Genomic DNA, 23,141 nt, shown 5'->3' with positions numbered 1-23,141 from the left:
GGGGCACAGATTTAAAATTTTGGGCAAGAGAGGCAGGGGGAAAGTGAGGAAGAAATGAACGCAGTGAGTGGTAATGACCCAATACTTACAAGGCTGATGCACGTGGAAATAATCAATTATTCCAAAAGGAAACTGGATGGGGACTTGAGTGAAGTAAACTGGCAGGGATATGGGGAGTGAGGTGGGTAGAGTGGGGCTGACTGGATTGCTTTGAGGAGAGCCAGCACGGACCTGATGGGCAGAATGGCCCCCTTCTGTGCCACTTAATAAAAAGGCTCATGTCTTGAAGGGGAAATTATCGAAGGGATATAGGGAAAGAGCCAGGAGTGGGACAAACTCGATTGTTCTTCGAAAGAGCCATTGGAGATGTGATGGGCTGAATGGCCTCCTTCTGAGATGTATCATTCCATCATTCCCTGAATTATTTTTGTACCGGACTAAAAATTGTCCAGGGACAAAACGTTTGTGCACTCCTGCCTTGGAAGGTTAAATGAGTTGGTTGAAGCCCATTATGTGGGGTAAGACTGTCTCAAAGAGAAGACCAGGCTGATTGAGTAAGACTTTCCTGTGCCTCACTTTTGTACATTCTTATCTATCCCATCCCCTGCACGGCAAATGCATGTGTATTGATGCTGAGGAAGTACTCCCAAATGGCTCAGCCATCAACACTGCACAGAATGATTAACTTCCGCCACTGCTCATCCTCCTGCTTGTTTTATATTATCTCACAAACATTCATTACCCGCTGCACAAAAACATAACTGATATGTCATCTTGGAGATGTAAAACTCCCCAGAACTTTGACTGCTCATTGCGATTTAAAAATAAGCAAAATATCCTTTTCTGCCGTGCACTGTATAAATGATGAGGAAATTCATCATCCTCTTTCTATAATGTCACTGAAAGATGATAGAACCTAAACGTGATTTTTGCCACTATCAGTGGATGAGTGCTTAATGCATTCGTATGATATTTTTTACTCTGTAATTTACTGAATGTATTAGACAATATTTTTATTAATGGCTAAGACCTCCTAAGATAGGAGGGATTTCACATGAGTTCTACAGCAGACTGTTTGCAACCTTGATATTCTATTTAACTCTGATCTGAATTTATGATCCAATATCCACTCCAGGGCTAATTCTTTGACCTTTGTAACATCCACTCCTCTCTCAACCCATCTGCTCCGGATACCTTTGTTTATGTCTTTGTTACCTCTAGACTCACTTAGTCCAATGTTATACTGGCTGGTCTCCCTTTTCTCCATCCTCCATAAATTTGATCTGATTTAAAAGTCTCCTGCCCATTTTCTAACATGTATCAAATACCATAGACCCAGGACCCATATGGTCACTGACCTAAATTAGCTCCCAGTCTATCATGACCTCAATATTAAAATTCCCATCTTTGTGTTCAAATTTCTTCATAACCCCACCCTCCCCCTGCCCACCACCCAACCCTCCCTATCTCTGTAACCTCCTGCAGCCATTCAACTCTCCGATATTTCTAGTCTCTTGTGCATCCCCAAACTCCTTCACTCCACCACTGGTGGCTGTGCTTCAGTTGCTAAGGCTCTAAGCTCTGGAATTCCCTCCCTAAACCTCTCTACCTCTATAACACTCTTTCCTACTTTAAGCTACTCTGCATACCTTAATTCAGTGACTTATGGTTGCCTGTCTTAAGATCCAATTATGTGGCTTGGTGTCAATTTTTGCCTGATTGCACACCCATGAAACCCTTTCGCATATTTTTTACATTAAAGGTACTACATAAAGGTAAGCTGTTGTTGGGACTTCACAGTATGTAAGTTTAATCAACCGATCAAGGATAAATGTTTATGTTGCCTGCCATCTTGAGCTAAGGAGCTCTTCCAAAGTTTGGTTAAAAGAACCCTCGACTTGATCATGTGAGGGCAAGACAAAATCACTGCACCAGTTGTCACAGACTGAGAATCAACGCTTAGGTTTTCAGGGGCTCTTGACGGAGGAGATCAACGGTTACTTTGGAAAAACAAAAGGAGAAATCTATGGAATTGCCTGGTATAAACCAGAAGGCCTTTCAGACACAGCTCACAGGAAAGATGATCAGTTAGGCCCGAAGAAGGGAGGAAGCCAAAAAGTAAGGAAAATAACAGCAAGAATAACTAAAAGTAAAAATAAAAGTCAAGAAAAGCTCACACACCTTCGAAACAGAACATAAGCGAAGCTATGGGGAAACGTTTTGACAAACGACTGAAGCAAAATAAGAGTGTAACTAAGCAACAATGAATGAGACAAATTATGCACAATTTCACACATAAAGGTTAGGAGCAAGGCAAAAAGGTTACCTTGGAACAGACAACACCACTTCACGGCTGTTAAAAATAGGCAGGCACTTTGCACGAGTAAAGTTCTATATCCCCAATCATTGTAGACTGATATATGATGACAGAGGCCATGGCAGGGCTGTTGGGGGAAATTTTGTATTGTGGCACCAGCCAACCTGAAGTGGGAATTGTTAAAATATTATACTTAGTAAGTCATTGGAAGATGCCTCAGCATATAATGAAGAAGGCGTAGGGAGAGCCGGCTGTATCATTTATAAATCTCACAATTCACAGGAGACACAGCCCAGCGGGAAAGTTTCATTCATAACTCAAGAAGCTAATGGTTCTATGTACAGAGTGATTGCTAGCAGAGGTCAGTGTTTGAACTGATGGTCTTTGCAATTCTTATTACCAATCTGGATCAACAGATGCTCACCGTCTCCTTCTCAAGGGCGATTAGGGATGGGCAATAAATGATGGTTTAGCCAATGACACCCACATTCCAAGAACGAATAAAAGAAATCCTAGAAATCCTACTGATGGTAAGCCTAGCTCTCCTTGGCCACCCATTGAGAGGGCAGTGGTAAACTTTCTTCTCGAATCCTTGCAGTTATTTTGGTGAACGTGTTCCCAAAGTGCTGTTAGGACACAATTTTTTGAGTCAATGTCAAGGAGCCTTGGTGCTGCTTTGCATCCTACAGATAATACACATTACAGCCACAGCGAACCATTGATCGAAAGAGTGAAAAGATGGTGAACAGGCTTCCGATCAAGTGAGCTGCCTTGTCCTGAATGGTGGTAAGATTCTTGAGTGTTGTTGCACCTGCAAGCGGAGAGTATTCCATCACACTCCTAACTGGTGCCTTGCAGGTGATGGAGAGACTTTGGAGAGTCAGAATGTGAGAACATGAGAACATAAGATAGGAGCAGGAGCAGATCATACAGCCCCTCGACCCTGCTGCATCCTTCAGTGTTACCATGGCTGTTCTTCTGCCCCAACTTCACTTTTCTGACCATGGGGACAAGGGGGCAATGGCATAATGGTAATTTCAATGGACTGGTAATCCAGTCAGGCAGCACTCCATATTGAAGTATCAACCTAGGTTGTGCACTCAGGTTCTAGTGAGTCTTCAACTGTCTGACTCAAAGATGAGATTGCTGCCAATTGGGACAAGCTGAGACATTAGGCAAGGACCACCATCTCGTCGCTTGAAAGTGAGCCTACCCTGGCCCACTCTGATAGCACCAACGTTCCGAATGAGTGCACCTCACTCTAATTAATGTTCGCTTATCTCCTTGAAGCTCTGGTCATCCATATGTCAAGTTGCATGTTCCAACAGTTGGAAGAGCGGCCCTCGAGCATGTAATTTGTTAGAATTGCAGCAAATGTTACTCAGTAACACTGAATTGAGATATCACAAATGTGTTGGTGATTTGCAATGGATTTATTTACATAAAACTGTGGGCTCAACTCCCACTCCAGGGACTTCAGCACAAATGCAAGGCTGGTGCTTCCCAGGGCAGTACTGAGTGAACGCTGGTGGTGCTGCCTTTGAGGTGAGGCATTAAAACTGAGGGTCTATCCTCTCAGGTGGGTACAAAAGATCGCCCGGCCACTATTTTGAAGAAAATTTCCCCAGTATCCTGGCCAATATTTATCCCTCAACCAACAACCCATTGCTGTTTGTGGGAGCTTGCTGTGCACAAATTGATGCTGAGATTCCTGCAATACAACAGTGACTACACTTCAAATAAAGTTTTTCAGTAGATGTAAAGCACTTTGGTCTGTTCCTGAGGCAGTAAAAAGTATTACTTAATTGCAAATCTTTATTGTTTTTTCGTGAATGTAGACTGTATCCTAATTTTACAAAAACATTTTTTGTAATATTAGGATACAGGGAGTTTCAGATTTCTAATATATTGGAGCAAGTTTGAGTAACTGTCCATTTTCAGACATACAACACTGGTTGTGTAGATTGATGCCTTTATTTTTTTAGACTGTCAGGGTGAAATAACTTAACATATTGATTAACTCAAGCTTAAAGAATACAGCAACCATTAATTAGAATAAGGTGTTGAGAAAAATTGATTCCGAATGATAGCAGGACAGGACAGACTCAATTAAAACGATTATAATACTAAAGGTGAGCTATCAAAAGAGCATTACAAAAGCAAAATAATGCAGATGCTGGAAATCTGAAACTTAAAAAAAAATAAAAACTTTGGAAAAGCCCAGCAGCTCTGGCAGCAGCTGCGGAGAAAGAAACAGAGGTGACGTTTCAGATTGAGGACTTTTCATCAGCCCTGGGAAATGTTAGAAACGTGAAAGGTCTTGAGGAGGGCGGGAGGAAGAACAAAAGGAAAGGTCTGGGATAGGGCGGAGGACAGGGGAGGTCAAATGACGAAAGGTTTCATGGTGCAAGACCAAAGGGAGTGGTAACGGGACAAGTAACTAAGCAAAAGATGTGTCTAGAGGAGGTGCGAATGGTCGGATTCTGAATAGCTGCCGCATGAAAAGGAAATAAGAGAAAAATGAGAGAAAAAGACCCAGCAAAGGAATATAAAAATAAAAATAAAATGAGGGGCGAGGTTATAAATTCAAATTGTTGAATTCAATGCTGAGTCCTGGTGACTGTAAAAATGCCCAGTTGAAGGATGGGGCGCTGTTCCTTGAGCGTGTGTTGAGCTTCATGGGAATTTGAAAGCTTCGGTGTTTAGTCGGTGCCCAAAGAGCCTCACCATACCAGGATTGAGCAGTGGCTGCGAGGTCGCAAATCCGCTAACTCTTCTCGGCCCACCTGATTTCACATCCATCCAACGCCTGCCCATCTCTATCAGTGCCTGGAGCCAGTATCGGAGACTGGAAACACAAGTGTCACTTCAGTCTACACCACACTGCACTCCAGGCCTATTGGCCTTTGGACGCAACAGTTCCTTAGCCGGCTGGTTCAACCAGCATTCTGTTATATTTTGGGGCCTCCTTTCACCTAAGGCCTGTTGAGCTAATTCCCAGCATTAGCTGTTTCAGACTGTTTTTTTCCCATTTGGATATCGCACAGGCGCAACACAAGGCAAGGAGGGCGAATGAGAGCCCGCCCGCCATGGAAACGGCCTATTTCCCGAGAATGCATAATTAAGGCGGTGACATTAGAACAATACGGCGTGAGAAGCCGCCATTGCAGCCGGCGGGTAGAACATTGTTCCACTTCGTGCAAACCTGAGACGATTCCGCCCTGAGTCATTTCTTTGCATGTTTAGTCTTTTTTAACCTCTCCCAGCAAACCTTATTTCTGGTCATACATGTTCAACCTCATGGAGCAACTACCTGTAACATGGTGGATAAAAGGAATTTTCGGAAAAGGTTTGGAGCGAATCAATTCCCCCCTCTCTCCTCTGACAGATCTTGCTGGTTGTTTTCCATTTGTCATTTTCGTACAGCCCTTAGAAATTCTCAGTTGAGGTCAATGCAATGACTTGATTTAGCCTTTCGCATCCCTTCAGTTATTGATTGGTTATTATTTAATCAGTATGAGTCAATTAGCTGTGAGATGTTTGTAATAATAAAGCTGTGTTGCTGTAATACAATCTCGGAGGTGTGACAGATGGATGAGGCACACTAGGTAGACTAGGATTCGTCAACCACATCTAAAACTTAGTTCAGAGTAATTCTAATCAATGACATCATACTATCAATGTAAACATTCCTAATGGTGCGCGAGCACAACAGAAACAGAATAGTATGCACAAAGTTTGATGTTTGCTCAGACATCCTGTGGTATGATTTAAAGTGAGATAAAGAATATATTGAAGTATATATTGAAAATACACATTGTTCTGTTGAAGAGTCATACGGACTCGAAACGTTAACTGTGTCCCTCGCCGCAGATGCTGCCAGACCTGCTGATTTTTTCCAGGTATTTTTTTATTTTTGTAAAGAACATATTGTTTTGTCACTGTTGGCAATACACTTTAGGGCAGTTTGTGCTTGGAAAAATAAATGTTGTGTAACAGATTCACGCCATTGTTAATGCGCAAACCTGTCAGCAAATTCAGGAGGTTAAGAGAGCCATTGTGAGTTGTGAACCTTCAGAATCTGATGGTTGATTTACACTGCAGCCCGGGTTCCTTTACACAAACGGTATCTCATACTTAGCCTGCCCGTTATTTTTAAGGATTTGCTGAATTCAGCCATTAAATTTGCCGCAGAAAGCTGGGGTTGGAACGTAACCGCGTGTCTAATCTTATAGGGCAGGATTTTCCAGCCCTGGCACCGGCGGGCATTCTCGGAGGTGGGACGGGAAAATTCCGGCTCTCCGAATTTTCCCGTCGAGCCCGCGACGATGCCTGCCCCTGGCGGGACCGGAGAATCCTGGCCGTGTGATGTGATCACTGTTATTGCAATGCCAGTCGACCTCTCTAACTCAGAAAGGGAACAATTTAAACTATCATTCCTGCACGCTGCCAATCGTTGTTAGAGGTTTTTTTTAAAAATGCCAAACTTAAAATGTTTTAATTTTTTTCTGACTTTCCATTTCTCTCTCATTTTATTTCTCCCTCTCTTAATATAATTTTTCTTTCTCCCTCAACTTCTGGACACGATTTGACACTAATTCACCCAATTACCTTTTCTGCAATTCCTGTTTCTTTCTTAATCCTTAAATCTAATACATTAAGGAGACAGATTGCTAACGCTGTTGTTCACTAAGTTCCCAAATGCGCCATTGATCTCACAGCTGTTATCATCTCGCATTTAATGCAAGTTGTGATGCAATGAAATTTTCGAGCTGTGGGGTGCAGAAGAAAATCTAACCAACGATATCTTCCATGAGATACCTCACTCCAGCAAAGATCGGGCCGAATAGATTTTCACCAGAGAATTAAATGAATTGAATGAATGGAATCAGTTTTCAGGATCGATTTTCAACTTCCAACCAAGATGTAAAACAAACATTGCCAAATAAATTGCTGTGCTGGATTTGTTTTATAAAAACAGTTAGCCAATCAAAAAGCATTTTGCTAATTTCTGACATCTTATTGTGATACCAGGGAAACCCACACACTCCCACAGACAAAATGAGAGGAGAAAGAATAGAAATACAGACATTCACGAGCTCAGTACTTCTGAAATGTAGTCACTGTTGTAATGTGGGAAACGTGGAAACCAATTTGCACACAGCAAAGTTCCATTAGCAGCAATATGATACTGACTAGATACATCTGTTTTAATGATGTTGGCTGAGGGTTAATTATTGGTCAGGCTACAACTAGAACTCCCTTGCCCTTCTTTGAAATACTGCCATGGGATCTTTTATGTTCACTTGAGAGGGCAGATGGGGCCTCAGTTAAAAGCCTCATCTGGAAGACAGAGAGAACCAGGTAGTTGACCTGATATCAGTTGGAAAGGGGGGGAAGAAAACACTGGAGTGAGTTTGTCAGACAAGACTACTGCAGGTCAGATTGGGCCCCCTGAACTCCATAGCAGTAACTAATCTCCATGTTTTACAGAGATCAGTCGAATTTACAAAAGATCAGAGTCATGCCATTCAGTCTACGATGTCTATGCTGGTGCAGATGATCCATACAATCTCCTCCCACCTTTCTTCATCCAACCCTATCAACATATCATTCTATTCCTTTCACCCTCATGTCCTTAACACGATTCCCGTTAAATGTATCTATGCCATTCACCTCAACGACGCCATGTGCAAGCTTCACATTCTCACCACTCTCCGTGTAAATAAGACTCTCCTGAATTCCTCCTTGGGTTTATTAGTGGCCATTTTATATTTATGGCCCCTATTTGAATTTTTGCACAAGTGGAAACAACTTCTCTACATTTACCCTATCAAACCCCCTTCATAATTCTGAGTCCCTCAATCAGGTCACCCCTCGGTCTCCTCGTGCGAGAGAAAAATGCCCTAGCCTTGCTGGTTAAGCATTCTCAATTCTGGTATCATCCTCGTAACTCTTTTCTTGCACTTTCTCCATGCAGTGCCTCTATTTCCTTCTGTATGGAGATCACAACTGTTCTGAATATAAATTAACAGTTTCTCCAATCTGGTAAACACAAGCTGCAATGTGGCAAGGTCAGTCTAATGACTCTGATAATAGCTTTCTGGATGTGTGTTGCAAAGTGTCATCTGGTCAATTACTCCTGGAGATGTAACCCTACAGATTGCGCAAAGCCCAAAATACATTTTTCCAGTGGTTTTTATCAATGAACAGACATATTTGTCCCTTGGTAATTTGAGAATATGAGGTTGCAACAATAGATATTTTTTAATTTCTAACAAAGTTGCCCCCGTGAATCAGCTATCCAATATTCCTTTGTTTGTCATTTCTGTTGTCAGAGAACAACATTTCTAGATGCAGTTAAACCTCTGCCTTTGCCTTTCAAGCTCACACAGCAATTGTCAGAATGCAGTGAATGCATATTCTGAGCATTAGATATTTGTTTTTTGTCATTTCCCTTTGCTGTGGGTGTGCTTCAGTTTGTAATGAGGCAGGGAAAAGAAGGGGTGACGAGGGGGGTACTTTTTTTTGTCAAGTTGTCAGCTTGGTATATTGGTAGCTCTCTCACTTCTGAGTTAGCAGGTTATTGATTCACACCCCAATCCTGCACTTAAGTGTGTCATCTAGATCAGCGCTTCAGTTTAGTACAAAGGAGGGCTGCATTGTTGGTGGCGCTGCCTTTTTGGTGAGGTGTTAAATCAAGCCCTCATCTACCTGTTCAAGTGGATGTAAAAGAAAGAAGAAAGTCTTACATTTATATAGCACCTTTAATGACCTCAGTGTGTCTCAAAGCACTTCATAGCCAATCAAGTACTTTTGAAGTGTAGTCACTGTTTTTTTATGGAGGAAATGTGGCAGCCAGTCTACACAGAGCAAGATCCCACAAACATGCCTGAACTGGGTCACTGCTGACATTTCAAAATCCGGCCCTCAGTGCCTTATCCATCCAGTCATCCAAATGTAGAACTTAAGAAACATCTTCTTAGCGATTGGGCAAAAGTTGGATCAAAATGTTGGATGTAAAATAACTTTTCCTGTATTTAGACTTTCTGTGTTTCATTTGCAGTAAAGCGCAATTGGGCCTCAGCTGTTGTCAGTAGCAACACGCCCACTAAGTAGCATTAAAGAGGGCATCAGATTGACATTCTGTTTGAAGTTTCCTTTTTCACTAAATAGTCCAAAATTCATATTGAATAAATCTTTTAAATCTAAATCCACCCAGGCAAAGGGACAAGGGTCAGTTTAGCAACCTATTCAACAACCTCATACTATGTAGCAATACTGCACTGATCCATTAGCTTAGGTTACACATTCAAGTCTTAGAGTGCGGCTTGAATCCCAAACCTTCTGTCTTTGTAGCGAGTCTGAGACAATTTGGCATTTGGGGCAACATTAATGTGAGAACGCCCACAATCATGAGGAGAAAAAGTGTCTTAAATCCCGCTTAAGTCATCTGCAAACTACTCAGGAACGGGGCCTGGTACTGGGCCTGGTACTGGATTTCAGACAAGACCAGGAGATCCACCAGTCTTTTGGTTGCCTCCAGTGAAGCCCAGTTCAAACCAGACTGGAACTAGCTTATGCCAGTATAGACCAGTCTGATGCGGGACTGGTTTCTGACTGATCTCAGCTGGTTTTCCCCTCTGAGAAAACGATACTTTATGTGTGTGTTGTGGAATGTGCTCTGATGGTTTAGTGAGATTATCTAAATGAGTCAAGCAGACCCAGGAAGACGATGCTGGGCCCCTTGATTGGGCACGAGGGACCTTTGAGAAAGGAGGCCGCTGGCAGACTCAGCAGGGTTTACTGGGCGGCCTTCAGGAGACACGGGAGGCCTGCATGGGTCTGAGAGAATCCCCGAGCCACTACCAAATCCCAGTGGCCTCATAAAGTGGCTTAATAATGGGCATAATTAACTGATGGGAGGAATCCCCCACGTCGGTCCATTCCCACTGCTGTCTAAATGGGGGTCAGTTTTCCTGCCAGTGGGAATGGGCGGTGCAGCCTTCCCTGTGATTATGCAGGACCACCCACCACCTCGTCCTCTCCATGGAGCTGCATTGAATCCCGGCCCAGGTGTGGGCATTGGGCTGAAACAGCATCAGGCATTGACAAAGACCTATTGCTAGATTAAATGAATAAGACTGAGGATTTCAATGTGAGGCTATCTACTTTGGACCTAAAAAGGGTAGAACAAGAGGCTTTCTAAATGATGAAAAGCCAGAAATAGTGAAGGTTCAAAGAGGTTTTGTGGTCCAGGTACATAAATCCTTAAAAAGTCATGAGCAGGTACAGAAAGTAATTAAAAAGGCGAATGTTAGCCATTATATCTAGAGGCTTAGAACATAAAGGATTCAGCTAACAAAGCTCTGGTTAGACCACACCTGGAGTCACTGTGAGCAGTCCTGGGCATCACACCTTAGGGAGGATATTGGAGGGACTGTGGTGTGGGTTTAACAGAATGATACCTGAGCCTGGGTTTTCATGCCTCCATCCATGTCGGAAGGGAGGCAGGCCGGAGAAATAAATGGTGGACGAGACCTGATGTGGAAGCCCCACCTCCATTTCTGGCTCTCATCTGTGTGGGAAAGGGAGCGGGGTATATTTGGAAAAAAGTCAGAGGAGCCAGTACCTGTAGTGGAAAAGGTTTCCAGACCCCATTTTCATTGTTCCCAACATTTCAGCAAAGGACTTCAATAGCACATTGTTAGCAAGGCTGTTGGCGGGCAGACTGAAGGTAGGGAAACTTTATTCCAAGTTATCCCAAACTGATAGTAATTTGTTAAAGTCACTTGGACATCACTGTTCAAAGTGCTGACCTTAGATCTGAGAGGGGGAGAAGAGGGAGTGAATAGTGCTGAGTCACCTCAGGTGTTGCAATGATACTTGGCAGCAAACTAAGCACCAGGTAGTCCTGCCAGGCTATCACAGACATTATATTCCTGAAGGAAGACTCCAATTATAAATTGGGGGTAGGTCGCTCACACATATCCAGGCCATCGAGGCAGGATAGTAGCAGGTTTGTGCCACGAGAGTAATGGTCACCAGGCATCAAGAGGCAGAACCACAAGAGGGAAGGCTGAGAATGGATTGGATTGGTGGGAATTGACAGAAACAAGTGCCTGGTGCCCTCAGTCAAAAACAAAACATGAGGTCGCCATCCACACAAACTGCAAAGACCATTTGTTTCCAAGACAGTTTATCAACAATCTATCTTCCCAAGGACAATGCCACAATGGAACATGCTGCCAAAGGAAATAGTCACAGCCCCATCACTGGAAATCTTCAAGACCCATCTTTACATTATTTCCATTTAGAAGCTTTTCATTATCAGGACGATCATCTCAGCAGCTCATGTCTGTTTTAGCAGGCGCTAACGATATAAATTTAGCGACACAATCAAAGCAGAAGGAGGAGGTCATGCCAGTACCCTGAGTACAGGGTGTATCATGTTAGGCGCAGCTATCTGAACATTCTCAGCCTTCTCCTGTATCCGTGCTCCAACATGTCCAGATAGCTGCCCCCCCCCACCCACTCCTCCAGGGGGAGCTGTCCACGAATGCCTCCAACTGTGACACCTCTTCCTGCCCTCTGGTTCTGTCTGTCTGACCCAGTTGACCTCCAGGTCTAATCGCACACGAGAACCCACCAATGTGTCAGCATCTGCGGTGGGGAATGGTATGATCGTCTGATGTGACCCTGCACCCTTGGAGGTCTCGTCCTCCTCCTGATGCCCGAGGGATGACCTGGTTTTTTTGAGGGTGTGTGTGTGCCGTTGGGACCTGTGTGAGACACGAGGCTGGGTAGTGAGTGTTCACCGTTGATACCCTAATGGCTACGCAAAAATGTCACTGTCCACACCACACAGTGCTCAGCATTTAGCGATGCAATGCTTGCCTCAAGACCATCGCCTGCAGCCACACTTGCCTAGCTCTTCAGCTGGCCCCAAATCCACTTCCTCCACTCGCCACCATCATCCCTACCCCTCGCCCAGCGTGTAACACGGTGGGCAGCTGCTGCATTTCGAACGTAATAAAAGGGTCATCACATTGAGGAAGCTTTTTATGGATACAGGGAAAAGCTAAGCTTGCAATTCCGATTTAACATTATTATTACTGTTTGACATTATTGATAAGGCTTAACATAGACTGACTTTTGCAAGTGAGTTCACAGAAAATCTTTACGCTGTGTTCATGGTTTTGTGCTAATATTAGGAAGTTGACTGGTTAAAGGCCAGGCAACAACTGTTTATTTTCCTCCCAGTTTGTGACCTTTTTGATTACAAATATCGTGTAAAGTTGTTTGCTTAAATCTCAGAGTAAGGTCAAAAGTTAATGCCTTAATGCAATGCAACTGCAGATTGCTGCTTATTTAGAATATCATTGAATAAGTGGAAATTCAGCAGTTTGTAATCACCCTTACGCAATGGTTGTTTGGTGGAACCGGGGGCAGATGGGGGAGGTGCAGAAGCAAACAGATCGAGGAGGAGATTGACCAAACTTCCTGCTCCAGGGAGGGTCGCTGGGGGTGAAAATGAGCCAATCGTGGATCGTCACTATCAGACAAAAGAGCCAATCAGAAAGTGTGTATATGGCAGGGCGGGAAGCAGAGGCCTATTTAAGCACAGCAAAAAAACAAATACCTCGAAAAACTCAGCAGTTCTGACAGCATCTACGGAGAGGAACACAGTTGGCGTTTCGAGTCCGTATGACTCTTCATCAGATGCTGTCAGACCTGCTGAGTTTTTCCAGGTATTTTTGTTTTTGTTTCAGATTTCCGGCATCTGCAGTATTTTGCTTTTAGCCTATTTAAGCACGGTGCTGGTTAAACTTGAGGCCATCGCTGCAGCCAGACACGAAAGGGGGACGGTCTGGTCAGTTATCTGAACAGAGAAAGGACAAGGATGGATCGACCACCCGATCCTGCCTATTCCTCGGGGAAACCAAGCAACTAAAACAAGGGCTGAGTTTAAGTATTATTGAACTGTCTGCAACAGAAATAAAATAATAAAGTGCAGTTGTTTTGGGTGAAGTCTTGAGTTTTGGGTCATTGATATCCAGAGTAAACCTCCGAACCCAGGTGGTAGGAATAGCCTACAACACCATCACCCCCACCAATGAAAACATGCTGTTGCATGACTTACCCACAGCTAATTGCACCTGGAATGGGAGACTCTCTGTCTCCAATGCTCTGGTGACAGGGCACAATCACCATCTGCATGGCCCTCTCCTCCGCCGATCGCCCTGAGCTGTGATATCCTATCGCCTGTCTAGCCTGTCTCCCTGACCTCATGTGCCCTCTTATCTTGTGAGGACAAGGGGAAGATGTGTGAAACACACTCTGCTCCTGCCTGGGTACGTGCTGCTCATCAATCTGGCCTGAACTGACACTGGTCACACATGTTTTACAACACGAGTATTCTTCCTTCTGATTGTCTCATGCCCACCTAGTTCCCCTGGTCAAAGGACAGGCATGTGCCATGTGTGGCCCCCTGACCATCCACAGGACTCCCCCCCACCTACCCACCACCCCTACAACCCGCCACAGGACACTTCCCAGCCACCCACTACCCCTCCATCAACCCATCTCCCCCAACAGGACGCCCGCTCTCCCCAGAGCACCCCACGACCCATCACCAACCCTGCCGACTACCCCCACCCCCCCAAAGAACTCCACCACCACTCTTCACCCACCCAACCACCACCCCCTGAGTACCTCATGGGAATCCACCCCACCTATTACCACCCCCATCCCCCACTATCCCCTGATTGCCCTGACCCGCCCCCCAGGCCAGCTCAACATGGCCCCCTACCCCAAGGCCCGGCCCAGCCCGACACCTGGGCCCAACCCAAAATCCCCACCCCTTCCCCAAAGCCCAACCTGACCTGAGCCCACCCCCCACTACCACTCAAGACCTGACCCGAACCTGGCCTAACACTCCCCAGGGCTGATACTCCTGTGAGGCACTTTTGAATGTTTGGTGCTATATAAATGCAAGTAGTTGCTATTGTTACCTGTTCACACGCAGATGGTGGGGGTAGGTAAGATACTGCTGGCGTCCTTCCTGGCTGTGGGAGACCTGAACTCAGCTATCATTGGAACACAGGGAACAAAGGGTAGAAAGTGGAAAAACAGAGTCAAACATAAGGTGGGATTTTTTTTTTGTTTTTGGCAATACTTGTTTTCGGGTTGCAGTTCAGGAGCCAAAACATGTGAAGAGACACTCAAATAGGAAACTGCAGGCAGTAATGATCGTGTTCTCTTTGCTAGCCAACTTCATGGATTATCTTGATTTTTATTTCTTTTTGCAGGGGGAGCGAGAATAATTTCAGAGGTGTTATTTATGTAGTTCCCTGTCAAGCGAAACATATGAGTTTGTTCAGTGCTCCCAGAATGTTTCAACACTTTGCCTGCGCGTCACAGCAAAAGACCACATCATTTTTGGCTCTTAACATCAAAACTAAACACACGCTTTTGAAATTTGCATTTGCTAAATATAATTGCAGTGGCTATTACTCAGATATAGTCTGAGAAGCGGAAATATCTCTTGATAATTAATGTAATAATACTTTTCAATAACTGCCTTTGTTATTAAGGTATAATTACTATTTTGCAAATATTTTAATGCTCACAGCACCAAAATATTTTGAACCCAGGAGTTTCAAAACACTTGTTGGCTTCCCACATTACCGTAGGAAACCCGCTTCAAGTATTAATTCGTCAGCTCTAAAGTGCCTTGGGACGTTGTGAGGTTGTGAAAGGTGCTATGTAAATGTAATTTCTTCCTTTTTTTAGTAAGCTAATCTTCCTTTTGAAAACATAACAAGCATAAGAAGTAGGAGTGGGTGTAGACCATTTGGCCTTTCAGGCCTTTTCTGTTGCTTAATAAGATAATCTATCTGAACTTTTACCTTTGCACAATATTTCCATATCCCTTGATCCTCTTAAGTGTCCAAAAATCTATTGCTCTCTGTCTTGAATATACTCAATGACAGAGCAGCCACAACCCTCTTTAGTAGAAAATTCCAAAGGCTCACAGCCCTATTAGTAAAAAAATGTCTCCTAATCTCAGTTCTAAATCACCGATCTCCTATTTTGAGACTATGATCTGTGAATAGAGAGCAAGACATGCTTACGTTTCTATATCTGAAAAATTTCTTACAATGAGCTGCTTTGGTCGTGCAGACTCAATGTCATTACCATCGCTGAATCCCCCATTATCAACGTTCTGGGGCTTACCAAAGACCAGAAACTGAACTAGACTAACGATATAAATGCTGTGGCTACAAGATCAGGTCAGAGGCTGAGAGTTCTGTGGCGAGTAACTCACCTCCTGACTCCCAAAAGCGTGTCCGCCATCTACAAGGCACAGTTCTGGAGTGTGATGGAATACTCTCCACCTGCCTGGATGGGTGCAGTTCCAACAACACTGAAGAAACTTAACATCATCCAGGAAAAGCAGCCCATCCACCACCTTAGGTATTCACTCCCTCTGCCACCGATGGACAATGGCGACAGTTTGTACTGTCTACACGATGCATTGCAGCAATTTACCAAGGTTCCTTCCACAGCACCTTCCGTTCCCGTGACCTCTACCATCTAGAAGGACAAGGGCAGCAGATACATGGGAACACCACCACCTGCAAGTTCCACCCCAAGTCACTCACCACCCTGACTTGGAAATATATCGCCGTTCCTTCACTGCCACTGGGTCAAAATCCTGGAACTCCCTCCCTAAGAGCACTGTGGGTGTAACTACACCACATGGACTGCAGCGGTTCAAGAAGGCAGCTCACCACAACCTTCTCAAGGGCAATCAGGGGTGGGCAATAAATACTAGCCGTAAGACCATAAGACATAGATGCAGAAATTAGGCCAATTGGCCCATCAAGTCTGCTCCGCCATTCAATCATGGCTGATAAGTTTCCCAAACCCATTCTCCCGCCTTGCCCCCCGTAACCTTTGATCCCCTTACCAATCAAGAACCTATCTATCTTGGTCTTAAATACACTCAATGACTTGGCCTCCACAGCCTTCTGTGGCAATGAATTCCATAGATTCACCACTCTCTGGCTAAAGAAGTTTCTCCTCATCTCTGTTCTAAAAGGTCTTCCCTTTACTCTGAGGCTGTGCCCTCGGGTCCTAGTCTCTCATACCAATGGAAACATCTTCCCCACGTCCACTCTATCCAGGCCTTTCAGTATTCTGTAAGTTTCAATCAGATCCCCCCTCATCCTTCTAAACTAGCCCAGCCATGTAAACCCGCATCCGTGGATGAATACAGAAAAGCCTTGGTTCACAGCCCACTTGCCAAAGCAACTTTATTCTTTATTCTCCCATGGGATGGCAAAGCCAGCATTTTTGTCCATCTCTATGAGCCTTGAACTGAAGAGCCTGCGGGGCCATTCCAGAGGGAATTTAAGAGGCAATCACCTTGCTGTGGGCCCGGAGTCACATGTCGGCCAGACCAGGTAAGGATGGCAGATTTCCTTCCCTAATGGACATTAGTGACCCAGATGGGTTTTTACAATAACCAATGACAGTCATCGTTACTCAGTCCAGCTTTATAATTCCCAGATGTTATTAAGTGATTTGAAATTGCACCAGCGACCTTGATGGGATTTGAACCTGTGTTCCCATTGGGCCTCTAGATTACAAAGCCAGTGACATTACCACGACATTTTTATATTCATTCATGGGATGTGGGCTTTGCTGGTTGAGCCACCATTTATTGCCCATCCCTAATTGCCCTTGAGAAGATGGTGGTGAGTTGCGTTCTTGAACTGCGGTAGTCCCTGTGGTGTAGGTACTGTAGTCCCTGTGGTATAGGTACTCTGCCACCATTTCCCCCTAAACTACTTTCTTTCTACTTGTTCTAGCAAAACCCCTCATCATTTTGAATACCTCCACCAGGCCTCCCCTTTCTTCTGTAAGCAGAACAATCCCTCTTTCTCCAAACTCTCCACATTTCTGGACTCCCTCAGCACGGGTGTTACCCTCTTCGATCCGCTCTGTACTCATAGAAACATTGGAAATGGGAGCAGGAGTTGGCCATTCGGCCCTTCGAGCCGTGTTCACCATTCAATACGATCATGGCTGATCCTCTATCTCAAGGCCACACTCCCATTTTCTCCTCTTTCTCCTTGATGCCTTTAGCGTCTAAAAATCTATTTCCTCCTTAAAGTATATTCAGTGACTTGGCCTCCACAGCCTCTGTGGTAGAGAATTCCACAGGTTCACCTCCCTCTGAGTGAAGAATTTTCTCTCCATCTCAGTCCTAAGTGGTCTACCCCATATCCTTTTTTAAAATTATTTTTGATGGATTGTGGGCATCCCTGGCAGGGCCAGTATCCCTAAGTCCCCTGAACTGAGTGGTTTTCTCAGCCATTTTAGAGGCAGTTAAAAGTCAGCCTCTTGGCTGTGGGTCTGGAGTTACATGTAGGCCATGTCCCCAGTGCATTCACCTGTGTCTCTGGATTACTAGCCCAGTGACATTACTGCCACACCCCCATCTTACCTGAGACTGTGACCCCTTGTTCTACACCCCACCCCCCACTCCCCCCCAGCTAGAGGAAACATCATCCCAGCGTCCAGTCTGTCCAGCCCTGTCAGAATGTTATATGTTTCAATGAGATCCCCTCTCATTGTTCTAAACTCCAGTAAATCCAGGCCTAGTCAACCCAACTTCTCCACATGCAGCAATCCTGCCATCTCAGGAGTCAGTATCCTGAACCTTCGCTGCATTCCCTCACTTACCCTATCAGGTAAGGAGGTCAAAGCTGCACGCAATACTCCAGGTTTGGACTCATCAAAGCCCTGTATAGCTGTAGTAAGGCATCCTTGCTCCTGTACTCAAATGCTCTTGCAATGAAGGCCAATATACCACTTCCTTTCCTAACTGCTTGCTGCACTTGCATGCTTTCTCTCAGTGATTGGTGTACAAGGACACCCAGGTCCCTTTGTATGTCAATATATCACCATTTAAATAATACTCTGCCATTCTGTTTTTCCTACCAAAGTGGATAACTTCACACTTATCCACATGATACTGCATCTGCCATGTATTTCCCCACTCACTCAACTTGTCTAAATCACCTTGAAGCCTCTTAATATCCTCCTCACCACTCACATTCCCACCAAGTAAACATGTCAGCAAACTTGGAAATATTACATTTGGTTCCCTCATCCAAATCATTGATATATGTTGTGAATAGCTGGGGCCCAAGCACTGATCCCTGCAATACCCCACTAGTCACTGTCTGCCACTCCGAAAAAGACCCATTTATCCCTACTCTCTGTTTCCTGCCTGTTAACCAATCCTCAATCCATAAATTACCCCTAATCCCATGTGCTTTAATTTTGCAAACTAACCTCTTATGTGGGGCTTTATCAAAAGCTTTCTAAAAGTCCAAATACACCACATCTACTGGTTCTCCCTTATCTCCTCAGGGGTTCGACATTCCTCCTGAAGCATGGTGCCCAGAATTGTAACCAATACTCCAGCTGAGGCCTAACCAGTGATTTGAAATGTTATTTCCTTGTTTTCCAATTCAATGCCCTTGTTTACAAAGCCAACTATCCCATATGCTTTCTTAGCTGCCTTACCAACTTGGCATTTTCAAGGACCATCAGTTTAACATTTCACAGTGGCATCTTGGACAATGCTGCAATCCTTTGGTACTGCGTTAGAGTGGCAGCCTTGGCAATGCTCTCCTTGTCGACTTCCCAATGTGCATGCTCCATAAACTTGAGCTAATCCAAAAGATTGCACTCCATATTCTAGCAAACACTTGTTTCTCTTGAAAGAAGCTAGATACAATATTGTAGTAATGTAGGCATTGAGCTGAAGCCTGAGTTGGATTTCTAAGCAGCAACCCTCTGACCAAGAGACCAGAGCCCTGACAATTTACAAAGCTGGTTCTATTGACCAATGCATTGTAGAATTCAGTTGCTAATATGAATGCAGAAACAAGAGTAGGCCATTCTGCCCCTCGAGCCTGTTCTGTACCTCAATACCCATATTGGATTCATATTCCTTGATAGCTTTGATTAACAAAAATCTGTCAATCTCAGTATTGAAAATTTCAACTGTCTCCCTGTATCCACAAGCTTTTGAAGGAGAATATGTCCTATTTCTACTACCCTTTGTGATAACAAATGATTTTTGATTTTCCTTCTAAATGGTCTAGCTCTAAGTTTGAGATCCCTCCACGATCGACACTATCAAATTCTTCAAATATTTTAAAATCTTTGATCAGCTTCTATACTCCAGGGACCCACCATCCAAGGGGCGGACAGGTGACCCGTTTCCACCCCGCAGCCACACCCCCACCCCAGAAGGCTGGAAGTCATCTCCCTCCAGGCCAGCCCAGCCCATAGCCAGAAGGTGTCGGGTGCAGGTTAAAGTGCCTGACAGTGGGACTTCTCCCCTTCATTGGGAGGGAGACCCGCCTTCAGGAGCCGTCAGCCAATCCGATTGGCTAGCAGCTCCAGCAGTCCCAGAAACGCCAGGATCTCATTGGTGGACATGGCCGGGACTACAACCAGCCCCAGGAAGTGGGCCCAATGGATTCTGGAGTGAGGTAAGTCCGGGATATTGGGCGTGGAGTGGTTAGCCAGCTTGGGGGGGCCAGAGGGGTTGGGTATGGGTTTTGGAGAGCAGTCAGGTAGGAAGAAAGGGGGGCTCCTATCTTAGGGGAACTGCCTCCCCAACCTCCCCAGTGCACAAAGGGCGCCCCCCACCCCTCCCCAGAAGATAGTACCCCCACTTCCATCCCGCTCTTTAAAAAACTTTTTTAAAAAGGCCCACTCCCACCCAACTGCCTAATGCCAACACTATTATGGGTGTGGGCAGCGTACTATTGGGGTCAAGTGGGTAACAAGCTCAACTGACCCTCAATTATTTCTTGACCTATGGCGGGCACAATTTCGGTGTCTGCCCACCTGCCCTGTTATGAGGGAGAGCGCGAGGGTGTGTGGGAAAGAGGCGGATTGGGCACCTGCCCTATTTTATGTGCTCCCCCCAGCATCAAAAACACACCCAGCAGGAGGCACGTAAAATCCAGCACCAAGATTATACAGCCGGGGCTTAGAACTGAACCTTTTAAGATCCAGACCAGTTAATTTGTTTTTCTTTGGTGGCGATCGTTAAAGGTTAAGTGTTGGCCGGTGAATCTAGCGAATCTGTGCTCCGCTTTCCCTTTTCGCAGGCTAAAGCAACATGAACTATTCACGTTGAACAACTGAAATTGAGAGCTCATGGTGTGGGCGATCTCAAGTACAGGCCCACGATTCTCCTTAGAACAGAGAAGCCTAATGTGAGATTGGATAGAAGTTTTCAAAATTATGTTTTTTATTCTTTCAATGTAGGTATCGGTGGCAAGGCCAGCATTTGTTTCCCATCCATAATTACCATTGAACTGCTTGGCTTGCAAGGTTACTTCAGTAGGAAGCTAAGAGTCAACCACATTGCTGTGGCTCTGGAGTCACATGTAGGCCAGACTAGGTAAGGATGGCAGGCTTCCTTCCCGAAAGGGCATTAACGAATCGGATAGGCTCCTAGAACAATCAATGATAGTTTTACAGTCACCGCCACTGAGACTAGCTTTCGATTTTATGATTTGAATTTAAATTCCACCAGCCCTGAGGTCAGTCATCTCAGCCCAAGAACACCACTGCAGGAGTTCCTCTGGGTAGTGTCCCAGGCCCAACCATCTTCAGCTGCTTCATCAATGACTTTTCTTCCATCATAAGGTCAGAAGTGGGGATGTTCGCTGATGATTGCACAATGTTCAGCACCATTCGCGACTCCTCAGATACTGAAGCAGTCCATGTCCAAATGCAGCAAGACCTGGGCAATATCCAGGCTTGGGCTGACAAGTGGCAAATAACATTTGTGCCGCACAAGTGCCAGGCAATGACCATCTCCAACAAGAGAGAATCTAATAGTCGCCCCTTGACATTCAATGGCATTACCATTGCTGAATTCCCCACTATCAACAGCCTGGGGGGTTACCATTGACCAGAAGCTGAACTGGACTAGCCATATAAATACTGTGGCTACAAGAGCAGGTCAGAGGCTAGGAATCCTATGGTGAGTAACTCACATCCTGACTCTCCAAAGCCTGTCCACCATCTACAGGGCGTAAGTCAGGAGGGTGATGGAACACTGTCCGCTTACCTGGTTGAGTGCAGCTCCCACAACACTCAAGAAGCTTGACACCATCCAGGACAAAGCAGCCCGATTGATCATAAGCATTCAATCCTTCCAACACTGACAAACTGTGACAGCAGTGTGTACCATTTATAAGGGTAGATGGTGGCATAGTGGTATTGTCACTAGACTGGTTAATCTTGAGACCCAGGGTAATCCTCTGGGTTCAAATCCCACCACAGCAGATGGTGGAATTTGAATTCAATAAAAATCTGGAAGTAAAAGTCTAATGATGAGCATAAAACCATTGCTGAATGTTGTAAAAACCTGTCTGCTTCATTAATGTCCTTTAGAGAAGGGAAATTTACCATCCTGGCCTATGTGTTTATCTAGACTCACCACCACCTTCTCATGGGCCTAGCCAGTGACACTCATACCCTGTGAATGAATTTTTTAAAAAGCTGCCATGAACCCATTTGAACCCCAAGGGCATGAACCTGAATCTCTGGGTTATTATTCCAATGATATTACCACTGCACCACTCAACACGTTGGTGGGGTAAATAGGGAGAAGCTGTCTTCAGTGGTAGAAGAATCAGTAACCAGGGCACACAGGTTTAAGGCGATTGGCAAAAGAACAAAAGGGGACATGAAGAACATTTTTTTATGCAGCGAGTTGTTATGGACTGCAATGCTCTGCTTGAAAAGGTGGTGGAAGCAATTTGTTTTATTGGTCATACGGACTGGAAACGCCAGCTGTATCCCTCTCTGCAGATGCTGTCAGACCTGCTGAGTTTTTCCAGGTATTTTTGTTTTTATTTTGGATTTCCAGCATCCGCAGTATTTTGCTTTTATCTTTGTTTTACTCTTTCATTGGATGTGGGCGTGTCTGGCAAGGGCAGCATTTGCTGCTCATCCCTCATTGTCCTTGAGCTGAACATTAAGACTCAGCCGCTTTGCTGTGGTCTGGAGTCACATGTAGGCCAAACCAGGTAAGGGGTGGCTGATTTCCCTCCCTAAAGGGGATTAGTGAACCAGATGGGTTTTTAATAACAATCAGTGATAGATGTTATCATCACCATTACCAAGACCAGCCTTTGTTTTTTAAAGTCCAGATTTATTATTGAATTTAGGTTTCACCAGTTGTCATGGTGGGTTTTGAATCTATGTATCCAGGATGTGGGCCTTTGGATCACTGGGCCATTAACATTACCACTATACCACCATGTGCCCCTAATTCAGTTGTACCATTTGAAGAGAATTGGATAAACGATTGAAGGGAAAAATTTGCAGGGTCTTGGGGAAAGAGCATATGCGAGTGGGACCAATGAGATAGTTCCAAAGCCAATCCCACTACAAGGACACATTGGGGAGAATTTTCAGCCTGTGGGGCGGGCTGTGCAGGAACGGGCGTGGGTGGGCGCAGAGCTGATCCCTGCCCACAATCGGCTCCATGCCACCATTTTATATTTGTGGGCCGATTAAGGCCCGCCCAGTGTGAATCGCGGCTCCTGAGAACAGCGGGAGTGGGCGGTGTCAGGACTCCCATGGTGACCCGGCGGCCTGGTTAAAAACTGCACAGGCAGCCCTCCGAAGGCTGGCATCGGTGGCGACCGGAAGGGTTCCCGGGATCGCTCTCGGAGATCGGGCCAGGCAGGAGGGCAGGTCGGCG

The sequence above is a fragment of the Cetorhinus maximus genome, chromosome 10 (genome assembly GCF_964194155.1).
Source record: "Cetorhinus maximus chromosome 10, sCetMax3.hap1.1, whole genome shotgun sequence".
NCBI classification, from domain to species: Eukaryota; Metazoa; Chordata; class Chondrichthyes; order Lamniformes; family Cetorhinidae; genus Cetorhinus; species Cetorhinus maximus.
Note: the sequence above shows the minus strand (reverse complement) of the source record.